This window comes from Platalea leucorodia (assembly GCF_965183815.1).
Source record: "Platalea leucorodia genome assembly, contig: HAP1_HAP1_SCAFFOLD_241, whole genome shotgun sequence".
Lineage (NCBI taxonomy): Eukaryota > Metazoa > Chordata > Aves > Pelecaniformes > Threskiornithidae > Platalea > Platalea leucorodia.
Window position 1 is genome coordinate 67,778 of NW_028121325.1, and position 16,681 is coordinate 84,458.

General features: G+C 47.0%; 1 long non-coding RNA gene across 1 annotated transcript; it reads left to right on the forward strand.

The window, feature by feature from the left end:
* Nucleotides 1-2,066: 2,066 nt before the first annotated feature.
* Nucleotides 2,067-4,083, forward strand: LOC309603906. The gene is made up of 3 exons (XR_014230809.1): nt 2,067-2,851; nt 3,573-3,764; nt 4,017-4,083. It is a non-coding gene; the product is annotated as an uncharacterized lncRNA (long non-coding RNA).
* Nucleotides 4,084-16,681: the final 12,598 nt, after the last annotated feature.

Sequence of the window (16,681 nt, forward strand, 5' to 3'; positions counted from 1 at the left end):
GTTCAGGTCGCTCTAGCTTTTAAAGGATGTCTTGTATTTGGAGCTGACCTGCTTACCTCGAATCCTCCTTGAGCTCAGCTGCTCTCCTCTCCCTTGCTCTGACTGAATTCCTGTACTCGCTGCTGTGCTATTTTTTTCACATGCTGAAATATCGCTTGGGCTTTTTGTTTTTCAGGTGTCTTGTTGCAAGCGTCTCGTGGTGCTCGCTAGGTACCCCCCGGCCCAGGTTGGCCTGCCTGTCGTGAAGCGTCCCGAGGGTAAGGGGCCGGCCCCGTGCCTGGAGGCTCCCGGCTCTGTCTCCGGCGGGTGCCCCGCGGGTGCGGCAGCGAGGGCTGCGTGGTGGGGCGAGTCCCGGGCCAAGAGGGAGCGGGGAGGTTCGTTGCCCCGGGGAGCCCGTCCCAGCGCGGGAACGGAGGGGGAGCACGGCAGAGCAGAGCCTGAGCGAGAGGTGCGGCACCGTCCCCCGGCAGGCTCCCCCCGCGGCGTGGGGCAGCCGCCGGCTTGCGGGACGGGGGCCGGGGGGGGCTGCAGCCGTTTGGGGGGGCTGCCCCCATTTTATTTTTCTGGCGGAGCTCCCCTTTTCGGGGGGGCGCCTACATATGTAAATGGCATTATTAAAGTAGCTGTTTTCCTTGTTCTGTGCCTTTTTGGGGGGGGTGATTAAAAAGCGTGGAGGGGCCTGGGGGGTGATGATGTCATTTGGGGCCCCCCAACGTCACGGGGGGCGGGGGCGTGATGATGAAACAGAGGAGCAGGTGAGTGGGGGATGAAGGTGTCACGGGGAGGTTTCCCCCCAGAGAAGGGGGGTCACAGTCCCAAAATGCCTGAAAACTCGTGTGTGTGTGTGTGTGTGTGTGATTAACCATGTGAAGAACTGGAAATACGGGTGCGAGGCATTGCAGTAGAGAAAAATCTCTCGCCTTTATATATATATATTGAAAAATAATATTCGTTTTTATGTGTGTGTATATATATATATGTAAAAGGATTTCAAAATACAAACCTGTACCTGCTATGTTATAGAAATTATTAAAAAATCTCAATGGAGATAGATAGGGTTTTAAAATAAAAAAGAACTTGTCTCTATGTTAAGAAATAAAGGAGTTTAAAATGCAAAAAGAGATGATGTAGGTGAAGGAATTTAAATCAGAAGTCAGTCTGGATAGGTAGAAGTACCTACGCTTACCCTGTGTCACCGAGTAAGCCTAAGTAGGTATCCCGTGTAATCGAAGTAAAGGTTCTATGGAAGTGTAAACAGATAACTAAGTCTAAAGAGGTAGGATTGTAAGTAGATACCGAAGTCTAAAGAGAGAAGTCGAAGATATCAAAGTGTCAAAATATGCAAGTCCAAGAGCAAAATATCCAATATCCAAGAGCAACACAGTTTGGGGCTCCCAGGAAAGCTGAATCCGCCTGGATTTGTGCAGCTGGAAAGCAAGCACAAACACACCGCACACGCACACGCACACACTCACACCCCCCCCGCCCCCCCGCATTTTAACGCAGAAAACCAAAAATGACCCATTGTTATGATGTGGAAAAGCGCCGGAAAACCCCAGAACTGAATATTTTGGAAAAGCAGAAACCCCCAAGTTTTGTATGACGTAAAAGAAAAAACAAAAAACAACAACAACAACAAACAAAAAAACCCCAAACGAAAAACCGGCGCCAATTTGGGCCAAATCTGGGGTGAACCGCGGACAGTTTGAGGGGCATTGCTGGGGATTATCTGGCGTGGATTCCTTCTCCGGAGTGGAATATCCGTTGCGGGTTATCCCAGGTGAGTTATCTGCTGTGGATTATGCCGGGTGGACCCCCTGGTGTAGGTCATCCCCACCCGTGTCCCCCCGTGCACCTTTGTACCCACACATAGCCGCCGTCCGTCCGTGTCCGTCTCCTCCCCCCTGTCCTCCTCTGCGTGTCTCTCCGCCCTCCCGAGTGCTCTCCACCCGAACGTCCCCCCACACAAGGTTTTTCCCCCCGTGCGGGTTTGTTTTTTTTTTTTTCCCTGGGCCGTGCCCCCCGCGTCCCCTGCCCTCCAGTCTCGCGCCCCCGCTCCCCTGCTCCACCCCTCCCCTAACCCCTTTGCTTCTGGACCCCCAGCTCCGCACGGGCCACGGGCAGCCTGGGGAGCTTCACCCCGAGCCGTTCCTTTCCCCCCTGGGCAGCAGCGGTTCTGCCGCTGCTACAGGCAGGCGCTTTCTGGACGGGCGAGGGGCTGGGACGACCGGAGGCTGCTGCATGCTCCAGTCTGACCGAGACCCTGTTCCCTGGGGACCTGGCACAGAGAAAGGCGAGGGACTTTCTGCACTGCCCCTGGCCGGAGCCGAGCGGGAGGGGCTGCCCCGAGCCGGGCAGGTTGGCGCTGCCCTGGGTCGTTGCCGGCGGTGGGGGTACCCGGAGCCGCGGGGGGTCTCGGCAGGGCTTCCGGGTACGTCGGCGGCAAGGGGAACGGTGTCCCCGCAGGCTCAGAAAGCATGGATTGCTGCACGGGGCTTCCGGTCGGCCATGTTCGTTCCCCGGGGCATGCCGGGAGGTGTAGTTTATATGGACGTGGCTGCCTGGAAGCCGGACTGCTCTCGGGCACTTTCGGTGCACCGTAGTCGTTGCTACCGCTGTGGCCCCTGCGGCACGAGGTGCAGTTTTGTTGCAGGTTTTCTGTGGTTTTCTGCGGGCTTCCAGCTATGGCTACTCCCCAAGAAGCGGCGCGCCTCCGGACTCTCAGTGCTGCCGCCCGGGATCTGCGCAGGCGCAGTGCAGCCCACATGATCCATGCTGCCAGCACCGGTAACGGCAGTGTGATACTGCGGTGCCTGTGGAGTCATGCCGCTGCGATTGTTGCTGCCTGCCGGTAAGGAAACGCCGCTTCCGCCCCACGGGCGCGCTGTCGGCAGGTGCTTGGCGCCCAAAACGCAGACGGCAGCGCTGCCGCCGCCCCTGGGCAAGCGCTGTGCACTGGGTGCTCGCTGCTGCCGCCGACGCCACCTTCTTCGCTGTTACCACAGCGTGGTGGCGTGCCGGGCGCGATTGGCGGTGGTGGGTGAGGGCCAGGAGCACCAGGGAGGCGAGCGAGCTCCTTTGAGTGTGCAGGGGTGTCTCCTGCCTGCTGGCTGCCCGGGGGTGGTGGGACAGGAAGCTTCAACCTGCCCGCTGCAGCAGGCTCTTGGTCTGCTGCAGGCGAGCTGGGCCAGGGCAGCCCCAGGGAGTTACCTAAAAGCTGATAGAAGGGAAGAGAGGAAGGAGGCGGATATCCCCTAGGCGCAGAGGCGGGGCGCCTCCCCGACTCGCCAGAGCTCCCCCTGAGCCTCTCCTGGCCCTGCTCACCCCGTGCAGCTGCCCCCTGCTCCAGCACCTCCCCTGAAGCCTGTCCCATAGCACGAGATTGCCCCCAAGCCCTGTTGTGAAGACCACAAGCTGGCTCTCAAGTGGGCTGGATTCTCTCTTAATGCGGGTGCCGTTACCAGCAGTGCGGGGAAGGAGCAGCGTCTCCAGAAGCCCCTGCAGAAGGAAGGGCTTTGGCCAGGTGCGACCTATGGTAATAACGGTCGCCGCTTCTTCTTTCCCTGTCCCAGAGGCCGCGCTGAGGACGCGGTTGTCCATTCCTCCCGTGGGGATGCTGCTGACAGCACCTGCCTCAGGCTTGCGTGGGTTGTCTCTGCCTGACCTCGCTCTCCTCGTGGTGTGGGGGCGAAAAGGGACAGGAGGAGCGCTTACTGGCTGCGGACAGGAGCTGCTGCGGCTGAAGCCGGAGAAGCTGGAGAAAGGTAAAGAAGAAGAAACGGAAGGCCATCTGGCTGACCGCTGCCTCCCGCTGCAGGCAAGAGAGAGCCTGCCTCTCCGGGTGGGAAGGGATCTCTCTGTGTAGCGCACCGCAGGCCAGACCACCAGTGTGCACCACAGGGCCTGTAGGCATAACCCAAAGCGTGGTACAGCCGCGTAGTGCGCGAGCAAGCGAGGCTACGTGTCTAGGAAACCTTGTCTCGTAAGAGCTGTAAGACATCCACGTATTCTTTTAGGTGGACAGCCGAGTGACTGGAGTTACAGAAGAGGAAGGGAGGAGAGAAGGAGGAAGAAGCATCTGAAGTGGCCAATTCTCCCAGCAGCACTGAGAGCGAGAGCTGTGGTGAGCCCCGGCCCCTCAGGGACCTGTCACCCCTTGTCTGTGCCCTGGTCCCTCCCTGCCCCTTCCCTGGCCCTCTCTCTTTTGCGTGCTGCTGTGATTTTTCTTTTTTTGTTCTTCCCTGTACCTGTTCTCTTTTCACTGTTCTTCTGTCCTGCTCCCTTTTCCTCTCTCCCTTCATCCATCTTGTTCTACCACCCCCTGCTTTTTTTTCTCTCTCTGCACCTTTGGCCTGCTCCTTCTCCTTCCTTTTGTTATCCTCTGTCTCTGTCCTGCAGCCCATTGTTGTTTTTCCCTTTTCCATCTTTTTGTCCTGATCTGAATCCATCTCTTTTTCTGTCCTGTTCCCTGATGTTCTTTTCCTCTTTGCACCTGTACATGCCGCTCTGTGTCCCTGCCTCCCTGTGTCTGTCCTCCCTCCCTTCTTCCCTTCCTCTCTCTATCCCCTTGTCTTGCTCACTGTTGCTAAGTGTTGCTACGAATTTTTTCTATTCTGTATCTCACTGTCCCTGTTCTCCTTCCTGTTCTTCTCTTACTGACCCTTTGTGCTGCTCCCTGTCCCTATTTTTTATTGCTTCCCCTCTCTGTTCCTGTTTGTTCTCGTGGTCCACCTCTCTGTTGTTCTTTCTGTTGCTCTCGTATGTTCTCCATCTCAGCATCCTGCTCCCTGTCCCTCTCTCTCTTGCAGTATCCCGCTTTCTGGCTCCCTGTCCCTCACCTGTTTTCTAGATCGCTCTGTCCTTCCTCCAGTCTTTCCTTGTCCCTCTGGCCTGCTACCCGTCACTGGTTCGTTCTTTCGTCGTCTCTCTGCCTTGCTGCTGTCACTCTCCTCCTCTCTCTGTCTCTAATGTTTCTTTCACCATCTCTTCCCTGCTCCCTGCTCCTTCTCTCTTTTCTCTCTGTCCTCCATCTTCCCTGTAACTCTTTGTCTGTATATCTCCATACCACTTGTTCTCCCATTGTTTCTCACTATAACCCCCCGGCCCAGCTCGCTGTCCCATTATTCCCCTCTGTTCTGCTCCCTTTTTTCTCATCCTGCAGCCCAGCGATGGTTTTTCTTTCTCCCTCTCTTTGTCCCGATCTCTCTCTTCAATCCCTCTGGCTTGTTCCCTGTCTTTTTGTCTCCCTCCCTCCCTCCCTTATTCCTCTCATTTGATTTCTCTCTTGATCTGTCTGTTTGGCTCCTTGCTCATCATTTTCTCTCTCTTTCCCTCTGTCCTGCTCCCTGACCCTGTTTTTCTTCTGCCATGTCCTTGCAGGCTCCTCATCCCCTTTTTTATTGACTTATCCATCTCCCTGTCCTTTTCCCTGTACCTTTCTTTCTCTGCTCCTCACTCCTCCCTCATTTTATTTTTCCTCTTTCTGTTCTTCTGTCCTGCTCCCTATTGCTGTATTTTCGTTTTCTGTATCTGCTGCTCCAGAAACAACTGCCAACTTGTCCTAGGGGAAGGATGAGGGTACAGGCAGCGAACCCCATAGCAGACTCACTCCTGGGACTTCTACGCATTAATGAATAAGCACTTGCTGTCTCCTTTGCACTCATGGCTGTGCTTGTACTCCTTTGTACTTGGTGAGTGGCTGTCAGAGAGTCCAAGGGAGCAGGTTACACGGTGGGTGTCAGGGGCCATGGCTGCAGCTGTGGGCTGGGGCTGGAGGAGCCCCAGGGGGGCCAGTGAGGCTGATGGTGATGGCCCCTCTGTGTAAAAGGGCTGCAGCCCCAGAGGATGGTGCTGCTGGGGCATGCCTGCTGGAGAATGCTGATGAGTTGCAAGGATGTTTCCAACCCACCGGTGCAACAGGCTGAAGTCAGTTGGAGTCAGGCCCCATCAGGGCAGGTCCCAGGGATTTTCTGAGAGCTGGTGGAGAGGATGCGGGAAGAGGGGCAGGAGATGGCTGCCCCCACCCCTCTGGGTGCCCACCCTCTGGAAAAGGCACTGGGTGCCTCCCCAACTCAGCAAAACTTCTCCAGCCCTGCTCGCCCCATGCAGCTGTCCCCAGCTCCAGCACCTCCCCTGAAGCCTGTCCTGTAGGCATGGTCTGCCCACAAACCCTGTCCTCATGGCAGCAAGCTGGCCCTTGAATATGCTTTATTCTCCTTAAATGCAGGTGCTATTAGCATCAGTTCAGGGAAAGAGCGACGTCTCCAGCAGCTCCTGCAGAAGAAGGGGTTCCTGCCTGAGGAAAGCTACAGTCATCCCTGTGGATAATGGTTGCTTGTTCTTTCCCTCTCCCAGAGGCAGCACTGAGGACTCGGTTGGCGGTTCCTCTCCAGGGGTGCTGGTGATTGCATCTGGCTCAGGTTTGTGTGGGTTGCCTTTGGCTTCATTCTCCTAGCGGCATGGGCAAAAATGGACAGCTGGACGCTTCCTGGCTGTGGACAGGAGCTGCCGCAGCTGAAGCTGGAGAGGCCAGAAAAAGGTAAAGCAGCTGAAGAATAAAATAAAGAGGAGCCAGCCGGCAGCTGCCTCCAGCTGCAGACAGGAGACAGCCTGCCTCTCAGTGTGAGGAAGGATCCCTCTTAGTGTAGCCCTCAGCAGACCCAATTGCCAACGTGCACTGCAGGGTCCGTATGCGTAACTGGAAGCACAGTACAGCCAGGTAACACGTGCACGTGTGAGGCTACGTATCTGGGAAGTCTTGTATTGTAAGAGCTGTAAGACACCAGTCTGTTCTCGTAGGTGGATGACAGTCAAGCAACCGGAGCCATGGGGCCAGGGGAGAGAGAGAGAGAGACAAAGACACGTCCGAGCTGTCCAGTTTTCCAAGCGGCTTGGAGAGCGGGAGCTGCAGTGAGTCCTGGACCCTTGGGGCCGTGTCGTCCCTATTCTGCATCCTGGTCCTTCCCTGCCCCGCCTTCTCTTTCTCTCGCTGCTGTCATTTTTTTCCGCTTCCCTGCACCTCTCCCTCCCTCATTCTCCAAGTCCCCCTCTTTATCTGTTGTTCTACCCCTATGTTTTTTTCCTCTCTCTGTGCTTCTGTCCTGTTCCCTGTCCTTTTTTCATCCTCTGTCTCTGTCCTGCAGCCCATAACTATTTTTGTCTTTTTTCATCTATGTCTGTCTTCCTATCCCAACTTTGAAAATTTTTCCTCGCCTGCCCTTTAGCCCTTCACAGTTCCCACCCCTTACCTCTCTATCTTCATGTCCCTATTTTTTAATTCCTTTATCCCTGCTCTGTATTCTAAATAGACTTTTTCTTTCTTCAATTCTCTTGTTCCAGGTCCCTGTCCCTGTCTTTTAACTTCTTCCCTCTCTGTCCCACAGCTGCTTTTTGTCTTTATTGTTCTCTCTCTGTCTGGCTCCATGTCCCTATTCTTTAATTCCCCTTCAGCTTCAGTCTTTCCCCTTCAGCTCATCAAGGTTTTTTGGCATTTCTCAGTTTATCTCTGTCCACCTCACTGTCCCCTTTTTAAAATCCTCCCTCTCTGCCCTGTGGCCCATCGCTATTCTTTGTTTTTCTCCATCTCTCTCAGGCTGATTCCTTGTCGCTTCCTCCTCTCTGGCCTGTAGCCCATCGCTATTTCCGCGCCCCCCCCCCCCCCCCGTGGTTCCATTTCCCTATTTTTCAGTCCCCTTTCTCTGTCCTGTAGGCGATTGCTGTTGGATTGGGTTTACGTGGCAAGGTTTTGTTAGCTGGGGCAGGGCAGGGGCTGCAGGGGTGGGTTCTGTGAGAAGACACCAGGAGTTGCCCCTATGTCAGGCACAGCCACTTCCAGCTCCGAGATGGATCTGCAGCCGGTCCAAGCTGAGTCCATCGGCAATGCTGGTTGTGCCTCTGGGATGGACATTTAAGAAGGGGTAAAAAATGCTGCGCAGATGCTGTGACAGGGAAAACGTGAGTGTGAAACAGCCCTGCAGACACTAAGGTCGGTGACGAAGGAGGGGGAGGAGGTGCTCCAGGCACCGGAGCAGAGATTCCCCTGCAGGCTGTGGTGAAGGCCATGGTGAGGCAGGTCGTCCTCCTGGAGCCCGTGGAGGTCCGCGGTGGAGCAGACATGCACTTGCAGCCCATGGAGGACCCCACGCCGCAACAGGTGGATGTGCCTGAAGGAAGCTGTGACCCCATGGAGAGCTTGCGCTGGAGCAGGCTCCTGGCAGCACCTGTGGCCCCATGGAGAGGAGCCCACACTGGAGCAGAAGAAGAGCATGAGGAGGAAGGAGCGGCAGAGATGATGTGTGATGAACTGAGTGCGACCCCTGCTCCCTGTCCCCCTGCATTGCTTGGGGGTGGGATGTAGGGAAGTCAGGAGTCATGGAGATGAGCCCAGGAAAAAAGAGCAAGGCGGTTTTTAGATTTGTTCTTATCTGTTGATAAGATAAGAACAAATAAGATAAGAACAAATAAAACAAAACAGAATAAGATAACAACAAATCTTGTCCTACTCTTGATTTTGATTGACAATAAATGGAATTAATTTCCCCAAGCTGAGTCTGTTTTGCCTGTTACAGTAATTGGTGAGTGACCTCTCTGTCCTGTTCTTGACCTCCAAGTTTTTTTTGTTGTATTTTGTCCCCCTGTCTTGTTGAGGAGGGGGAGCGATAGAGCGGCTTGGTGAGTACCCGGTGGCCAGCCGAGGTCAACGCACCACAGTTGCCTTCTATCAGGCTCCCTGTCCCCATCTTTTAATTCTTGCCTATGTTTCTTGTACCCCATCGCTTCTGAAACTTTCTTTCTACTTCTCCATCCTTATTTTTTAAATTCTTGCATAGGTTTCTCAAACCCAGTTGCTTTTTAAATTTTCTTGCTACCTTTCCCTCTCTCTGTCTCCCTGACCTAATTTTAATTTCTTGCCAGTGTTTCTTGTACCCCATCGCTTTTCAAATTTTCTTCCTACTTCTCCCTCTCTGCAGCTCCGTGTACCTGTTTTTTTAATTCTCGTGTATGATTCTTGTATACTGTTGCTTGTAAAATCTATTTATGTCTCCCTCTATCCATCTTCCTGTCTCTAATTGGTAATTCTTCCCTCTCTGTCCTCTACCCTGTCACTTTTTACACTTTCTACATCTCCCTCTTTCTAGCTCCCTGTCCCTATGTGTTAGTTCTTCCCTATGTTTCTTGTACCCTGTTGCTTTTAGAAAATTTTCTTTCTACGTCTACCTCTATCCCGCTGTTTCTATTTTTTTATTTCTTGCCTATGTTTCCTTTCCCCTGTCACTTTAGAATTTTCCCTGTCCCTTGTCTTGTCTGTCTTGTTGTCCTGCTGGTCCCTTCTGCCTCTCTCTCCTGCTCCCTGTCTCTCTTATTTATTCCTCCATCTCTCTGTCCCTGTTCACCCCTGCAGTCTTTCTTCTGCTCTCCTCTCTCTACACAGTTGTCCTGCTCCCTGTCCCTCTCTTGTTCGCAGCATCCCATTTTCTGGCTCCCTGTCCCACACCGCTATGTCCCTCTGTCCTTCCTCCTGCTTTTCTCTTTTCTCCCTCTGTCCTGCTGCATTTGGGCACTGAGCCTTGCAGCCAACTCACTGCCAAGAGTTCTTACGTGCATTAGTGAATAAACTTTTCCTGCCTTGTCTGTGCCCCTGGATGTGTTTGCAGCCCCTGGGTGCAGAGCATGTGGCTGTGGAGAGGTGCAGGGGAGGGGGTGATATGCTGTGGGGCTTTGGCAATGGCCCCTATTCCTGATGGGCCCTCGCTGGGGCAGCCCCAGGTGTGGCCAGTGAGGCTGAGGATGGGGCTGGCCCTGCTGTGTGAAGGGGCTTTAGCTGTAAAGGAGGCTGCCTGGGCATGCCTGCTTGAGAAAGCTGATGAAGGGGAATGGGCTGAGGAGGGAGTCCTGCAGGCAGGTGCCTCCAGCAAGGAATGGCCAGTCTGTGTGGTGAGGAAGGATCCCTCCGAGCTGTCCCTGACAGGGCAGACACCAGCACACAGTGCTAGGAGCTCAGTGCCTCTGTTGGCTATGTGGGTGAGCCACCAGGTATTGAGGAAGCCTTGCAGATGAGGAGCATAGAGGTGTCCGCTGCATGCTGCTGAATGGGCGAGGGTCCCGGCATGCAGCACTGCAGAGGAGGAAGGGGCAGAGGCAGAGAGAGAAGCGTCGAGGCGATGAAGGTCTCCTGCTGGCACCAGGAGCTGTGGTGAGTCACGCGTCCTCTCCTCTGCATCCTGGCCCATCTCTGCCACCCTTCTCCAGATGTCTGCCTGCCTCCCTTTCTCGATCTCCCTCTCTGCCCACCTACCTGTATGGCTCCCCAAAACTTGTTATTCTTCTGCCAACTCTGGAGAATACCCCGTTGCATTTTAAATTTTTTCTATGTGTGTCTCTAGCCAGCTCCCTCTCCCTATTATTTAGTTTTTCTGCACTGCCTTGTAGCCTATTACTTTTAAACTTTCATTTCTATATCTCCTCCCTATCCAGCTCCCTGACCCTATCTTTTTTAATATCTCCCTCTGCTCTGTACCCCATTGCTTTTCAAACTTACTTTCTATGCCTCCCTCTATTTGGCTCCATTTTGCTATTTTTAATTTCTTCTCACTCTTTCCTTCACCCTGTTTGTTTTAAAATGCCTTTATATATATGTATGTCTCTCACCAGCTCCCTGGCCTTATTTTTTAATTCTTGCCTGTGCGAATTGTATCCCATTGCTTTTTGAATTTTCTTTCTATTTGTCCCTCTATCTTCCACCCTGTCCCTGTTTTAAAATTCTTTCCTGTGTTTCCTGTACCCCGCCACTTTCTCTTTCTGTGTATCCCCTTATTTGTCTCCTTGTCGTTATTTCTTAATGTTTTCCTATTTGTCCTGTACCCCGTTGCTTTTTAAGTTTTATTTCTGTGTCTCCCACTATGCGGCTCACTGTCCCTATTTTTTTAATCCCTCCCTTTGGTTGGGGAAGGGTCTGTCCAGGCATGCCTGCCTGAGGGAGCTGATGAAGGGGAGCTGTCCAAGGAGGGAATCCAAGGGAGTCCTGCAGGCGGTTGCCTCCAGCAATGAATGGCCAGTGCCTGCAGCGAGGAAGCATCCCTCCGAGCCGTCCCTGACAGAGCGCACTACCAGCACGCAGTGCTGGGAGCTCAGTGCCTCCATCGGCTGCACGGGAGAGCCGCCGGGAAGCTTGGTGGTGGAGGAGTGTTGAGGCACCTGCTGCCGAGGCAGACAGAAAAGCGTCAGGGCAGTGAAGGTCTCTTGCCGGTGCCAGGAGCTGCGTTGAGTCGCGTGTTCTCTCGTGTGCATCCTGGTCCATCTCTGCTGCCCTTCCCCAGATCTCTGCCTGCCTGCCTCCCTGCCTGTCCCTGCTTCTGTCTCCCTCTCTGCTGGCCCACCTACCTGTGTGGCTCCCCGAAGCTTGTTACTCTGCTATGAACTCTGCCCTGTACCACTTCACCTATTAATTTTTTTCTGTTTCCCTCTTTCTGGCTCCCTCTCCCTATTTTTTAATGCTTTCCTGTATTTTTTGTACCCCATTGCATTTTAATTTCTCTCTCTACATTTCCCTCTCTCCAGTGCCTTGTCCCTATTTTTTAATTCCTCCCTCTGTCCTGCACCCCATAGCTTTTAACATTTTCTTTCTATGGTTCCTTCTATCCATCTTCCTGTCCCTGCTTTTCTAATATTCCCATTTCTTGTACCTGATCACTGTTTAAATTTTCTTTCTACGTTGTCCTCTATCCATCTCCCTGTCCCTATGTTATAATTCTTGTCTATGTTTCTTGTACTTAGTTGCTTTTTAAAACTCCTTCTAGGTCTCTCTCTATCAGGCTTCCTTTCTTGATTTTTAAAATTCTTCCCTCTATTTCTTGTACCCCATTGCTATTTGATGTCTCTTTCAAGAATTCCTTTTATCTGGCTCCCTTTCCCTGAATTTTAATTCCTCCCTTTCATCTGCATACCTCCTCGCTTTTAAAATTTCCTTTCAATATTTCCTTCTATTGTCATCCCTGTTCCTATTTTTTAATTCTTTCCTATATTTCTTGTAGCCTGTTGCTTTTTAAAATTTCTTTCTATGTCTCCCGCTATCTGATTCCTTGTCCCTATTTTTTAATTCCTCCCTCTCTGTCCTGTACCCAGTTGCTGTAAAAAATTTCTTTCTATGTCTCCATTTATGTAGTTTCCTGTTCTTCTTTTTATTTTTTTTTCTGTCAGTACTCTGTCAATTTAAAATTTTGTTTTATGGCTACTTTTAGCCAGTTTACTGTCTTTATTTTCTAATTCTCTCCTGTCTGTCCTGTACCCTGTTGCTGCTTCAATTTTCTTTCTATGTCTGCTTTTATCAAGCTCCCTATCCATAGTTTTTAATTCTTTCCTGTGTTGTGTACCCTGTTGACTTTAAAATTTACTTTTATGTGTCTCTAGTTTTTTCCCCATTCTTGTTTTTTGATTTATTCCTGTCTTTCCTTAAAGCCATCACATTTTACATTTTCCTTCTACGTCAAAGTTTATCTACTTTGCTGTCCCTATTTTTTGTTTTCCTGTCTATCCTGTACCCTGTAGCTTTTAAAATTTTCTGTCTCCTTTAACCAATTCACTGTCTTTTTATTTGTTTCTCATCTGTCTTGCACCTAATTGCTTTTGAAATTTTCTTCCTATGTCTCTCTGTATTTTTCTCCCTATTCTTATTTTGTAACTTTTCCCTTGTCTTTCCTTAATGCCTCCGCTTGTATAATCTTCTTCCTATGTCTCTCTCTATCACCCTACCCTTATTTTAATTTTTCTTCACATCTTAATGCCTTTGCTTTTAAAATTTTCTTTCTATGTCAAGTTTTAACCAGCTTTCTTTACCCATTTTTAATTTTTTTCCTCCTTGTCTTTTACCCAGTTGCTTTTAAAATTTTCTTTCTGTGTCTACTTTAACGATTTTACTGTCTTTATTTTTAATTTTTCCCCTGCCTGTCCTGAACCCCGTTGTTTTTTTAATTTTCATTCTATGTCTATTTTATAAAGATCCCTATCTGTATTTTTTAATTTATTCCTGTGTTGTGTACCCTGTCACTTTTAAAGTTACATTTCCATGCGTACTTTAACTTAAAAAAAAAATCAAATTTTCTTTCTCCATCTCTTTTAATTTGCTGTCCCTATTTTTGAATTTTTCCCTTCATTTCCCTAATCCTCATTGCTTTAAAAATGTTCTTTCTATGCCTACTTTTTTCCCTTCGATGTCTTTACTTTTAATTATTTCTTCTCTTTCTTCAGTGCCCTCACTTTTAAAATTTTATTTCTACATCTCTGTTTTAGTTTGCCATCACTGTTTATTAACTTTTCCTTATTTCTTTAATCACCATTGCTTCTAAATTTTTCTGTCTGCTTTTATTCCAATTGTTGTCTTTAATTCTTTCTTGTCTTTCCTTAGTGCCCTCGCTTTTTAAAATTTTGTTTCTGCATCTCTGTTTTAGTGCACTGTCCCTAATGCTCATTGCTTTTTAAGTTTTCTTTCTATGCCTACTTTTATTCTGTTCACTGTCTTTATTTTTAATGATTTCTTGTCTTTCCTTAGCACTGTTGCTTTTAAAAATTTCTGTCTATGTCTGCATTTTAGTTCAATGTTGCTGCTTTGTACTGCTTTCCTCCCTTAATCCTTTGGCTTTTAAAATTTCTACTTGCATCTTGTTTGCTGTCATTAATTTTTAATTATTCTTTCTTGTTTTTCCTTAGTGCCATCACTTTTTAAATCTTCTTTTCCATCTCCATTTTAGTTCACCAATGCGATTTTAAAATTTTTTCCTTCTTTCCTTAATCACCATTGCTTTTAAAAGTTTGTCTGTTTTTATACCATTTCCTGTCTTTATTTTGATGTATTTATCCTTAATTATTTTTTGTCTTTCCTTAGTGCCCTACCTTTTAAAATTTTCTTTCCACAGCTCTCTTTTAGTTTGCTTTCTTTTTCTTTTAGTTTTCTTTCTATGCCTACTTTTATCCTGTTCACGGTCTTTATTTTTTAACGATTTCTTGTCTTTCCTTAGTGCCTTTGCTTTTTAAAATTTCTATTTATGTCTGTGTTGTAGTTAGCTGTCACTATTTTTAGTGCTTTCCTTTCTTAATCTTAATATTTGGTTCTTCCTTTTTTCCTTTCTTAATCTTGATCATTGGTTTTTAAAATTTTCTACTTTTATCTCCTTTGCTGTCATGAGATGTTAATTATTTTTTCTTGTTTTTCGTTACTGCCATTGCTTTTACAATTTTTTAATTCTACATCTCTCTTTCAGTTCACAGTTTCGATTAATTTTTTTCCTTATTTTCCTTAGAGTTTGCCATCGCTGTTTTTTCATTTGCTCAATATGTCTTTAATCTCCATTGCTTTTAAATTTTCTGTCTCCTTTTATCCCCTTTGCTGTCTTTATTGTGCTGTAGTTAATTATTTCTTGTCTTTCCTTAGGGCCCTCCCGTTTTAAATTTTCTTGCTCCGCCTTTAGTTTGCTGTCCCTAGTTTTTAGTTCCCTCCCCTTCTTTTCCCTAATGCTCATGGCTTTGCAAATTTTCTTTCTATGCCCGCTTTTCTCCTGTTCACCGTCTGTAGTTTTGAATGATTTCTTGTATTTCCTTAGTGCATTTTTTATTTTATTTCTGCATTGTAGTTCACTGCTGCTGTTTTTTAGTTCTTTCCTTTCTCCGTCCTTTGGCTTTTAAAATGTTCTACTTTTATCCCATTTGCTGTTGTTAGTTTTTAATTGTCCTTTCTTGTCTTTCCTTAGTGCTATTGCTTTTTAGATTTTCTTTCATCATCTCCCTTTTAATTCAGTGATGCTATTTTTGAATGTTATCCTTATTTCCTTAATCACAGTTTCTTTTAAAGTTTTCTGTCTCCTTTTATTCCATTAGCTGTCATTATTTCCCTGTATTTATGTTGTAATTATTTCTTGTCTTTCCATAGTGCCCTCACTTTTTAAATTTTCCTTCTCCATCTCTTTAAGTTCGCTGCCACTATTTTTTAATTTTTCCATTTATTTCTCTAATTCCTGTTACTTTTTAAAATTTTCTTTTATCCTGTTCCCAGTCTTTATTATGCTGTTCTTTTAATTACTTCTTGCCTTTCTTTAGTTCCTTTGCTTTTTATATGTTCTATTTTAATCTGTTCCAGCCTGCTGTCTCTATGTTTTAATTTTTCCCTTATCGCCCCCTTTTAAAATGTTCTTCCTATGCTTACTTTTATTACTTTTGATGCCTTTATTTTTTAATTATTTCTTCTCTTTCCTTGGTGCTGTTGCCTTTAACATTTTGTATCTATGTATGCCTTTTATTTTGCTGTTTCAATTTTTTAGTTTTTTTCTCTCTTAATCCTTTGGCTTTTAATATTTTCTACTTTTATCTCATTCGCTCTCTTTATTTTTAAAGTGTTTTTTCTTTTTTTTCTTTAGTGCCATCTCTTTTTTTAAATTTTCTTTTTATGTCTGTCTCTCTTTTAGTTCGATGCTGCTATTTTGTAATGTTTTCCTCATTTCCTTAATCACCTTTCTTGTTAATATTTTTTGGTCTACTTTTACCCCATTCACGGTCTTTATTTGTCTACCTGTATTTTTTAATTATTTCTTGTCTTTCCTTAGTGCTGTCGCTTTTTAAATTTTCTTTCCGCGTCTCCATCTTACTTTTCTGTCCCTATTTTTTAGTTTTTCCCTTGATTTCCTGAATCCTTCTCACTTTTTAAAAGTTCTTTCTATGCCTACTTTTTTCCCCTTCACTGTCTTTTAAAAATGATTTCTTTTCTTGCTTCTTTGCCATAATTTTTTAGATTTTGTTTCTTTCCACTTCCTTGTTGTAGTTTAATGTCGCTATTATTTTTTCTTTATTTCCTTAATTCTATTTGCTTCTAATATTTGCTGTCTACTTTTATTCTGTTGGCTGTCTTTATTTTTAAATTATTTTTTGTCTTTCCCTAGTGCCTTTGCTTTTAATTTTCTTTCTACATCTCTGGTTTAGTTCACTGTCCCTATTTTTAAATTTTTCCATTTTATTTCCCTAGTCCCCCTTGCTTTTCAGATTTTTCTACTTCTATCTCATTCACTGTCTTTATGTTGCTGTCTTTTCTTTTAATAATTTCTTGCCTTTTGTTAGTGCCCTTGCTTTTTAGAGTTTCTTTCTGCATTTATTTTAGTTCACTGTCCCTATTTCATACTTTTATCCTTTATTTCCCTAATTCCCCTCTGCTTATTAAATCTTCTTTCTATGCCTACTGTTATTACCTTTGAATTTTTTTAATAATTTCTTCTTAGTGCTGTTACTTTAAAAATTTTATTTTTACATCTCTGTTTTAGTTTGCTGTCCTTATGTCATAATTTTTCCTTTATTTCCCTAATCCCTGTCGCTTTTAAAATTGTCTACTTTTATTCCCTTTGCAGTCTTTATTTTGCTGTCTTTTCTTTTAATAATTTCTTGTCTTTCCTTAGTGCCCTCGCTTTTTCAATATTCTTTCTCCATCTCTGAGTTTGCTGTCCCTATTTTTCAATTTTTCCCTCTATTCCCCTAATTCCCCTCTGCTTATTAAATGTTCTTTCTATGTCCACTTTTATTCCCTTTGCTGTTTTTTAAAAAAATATTTTTTCTTTCATTAGTGCCGTTGCTTTTTGAATTTTCTTTCCACATCTGTTTTAGTTCACTGTCCCTGTCTTTTAATTTTTCCCTTTATTTCCCTAATACCCAT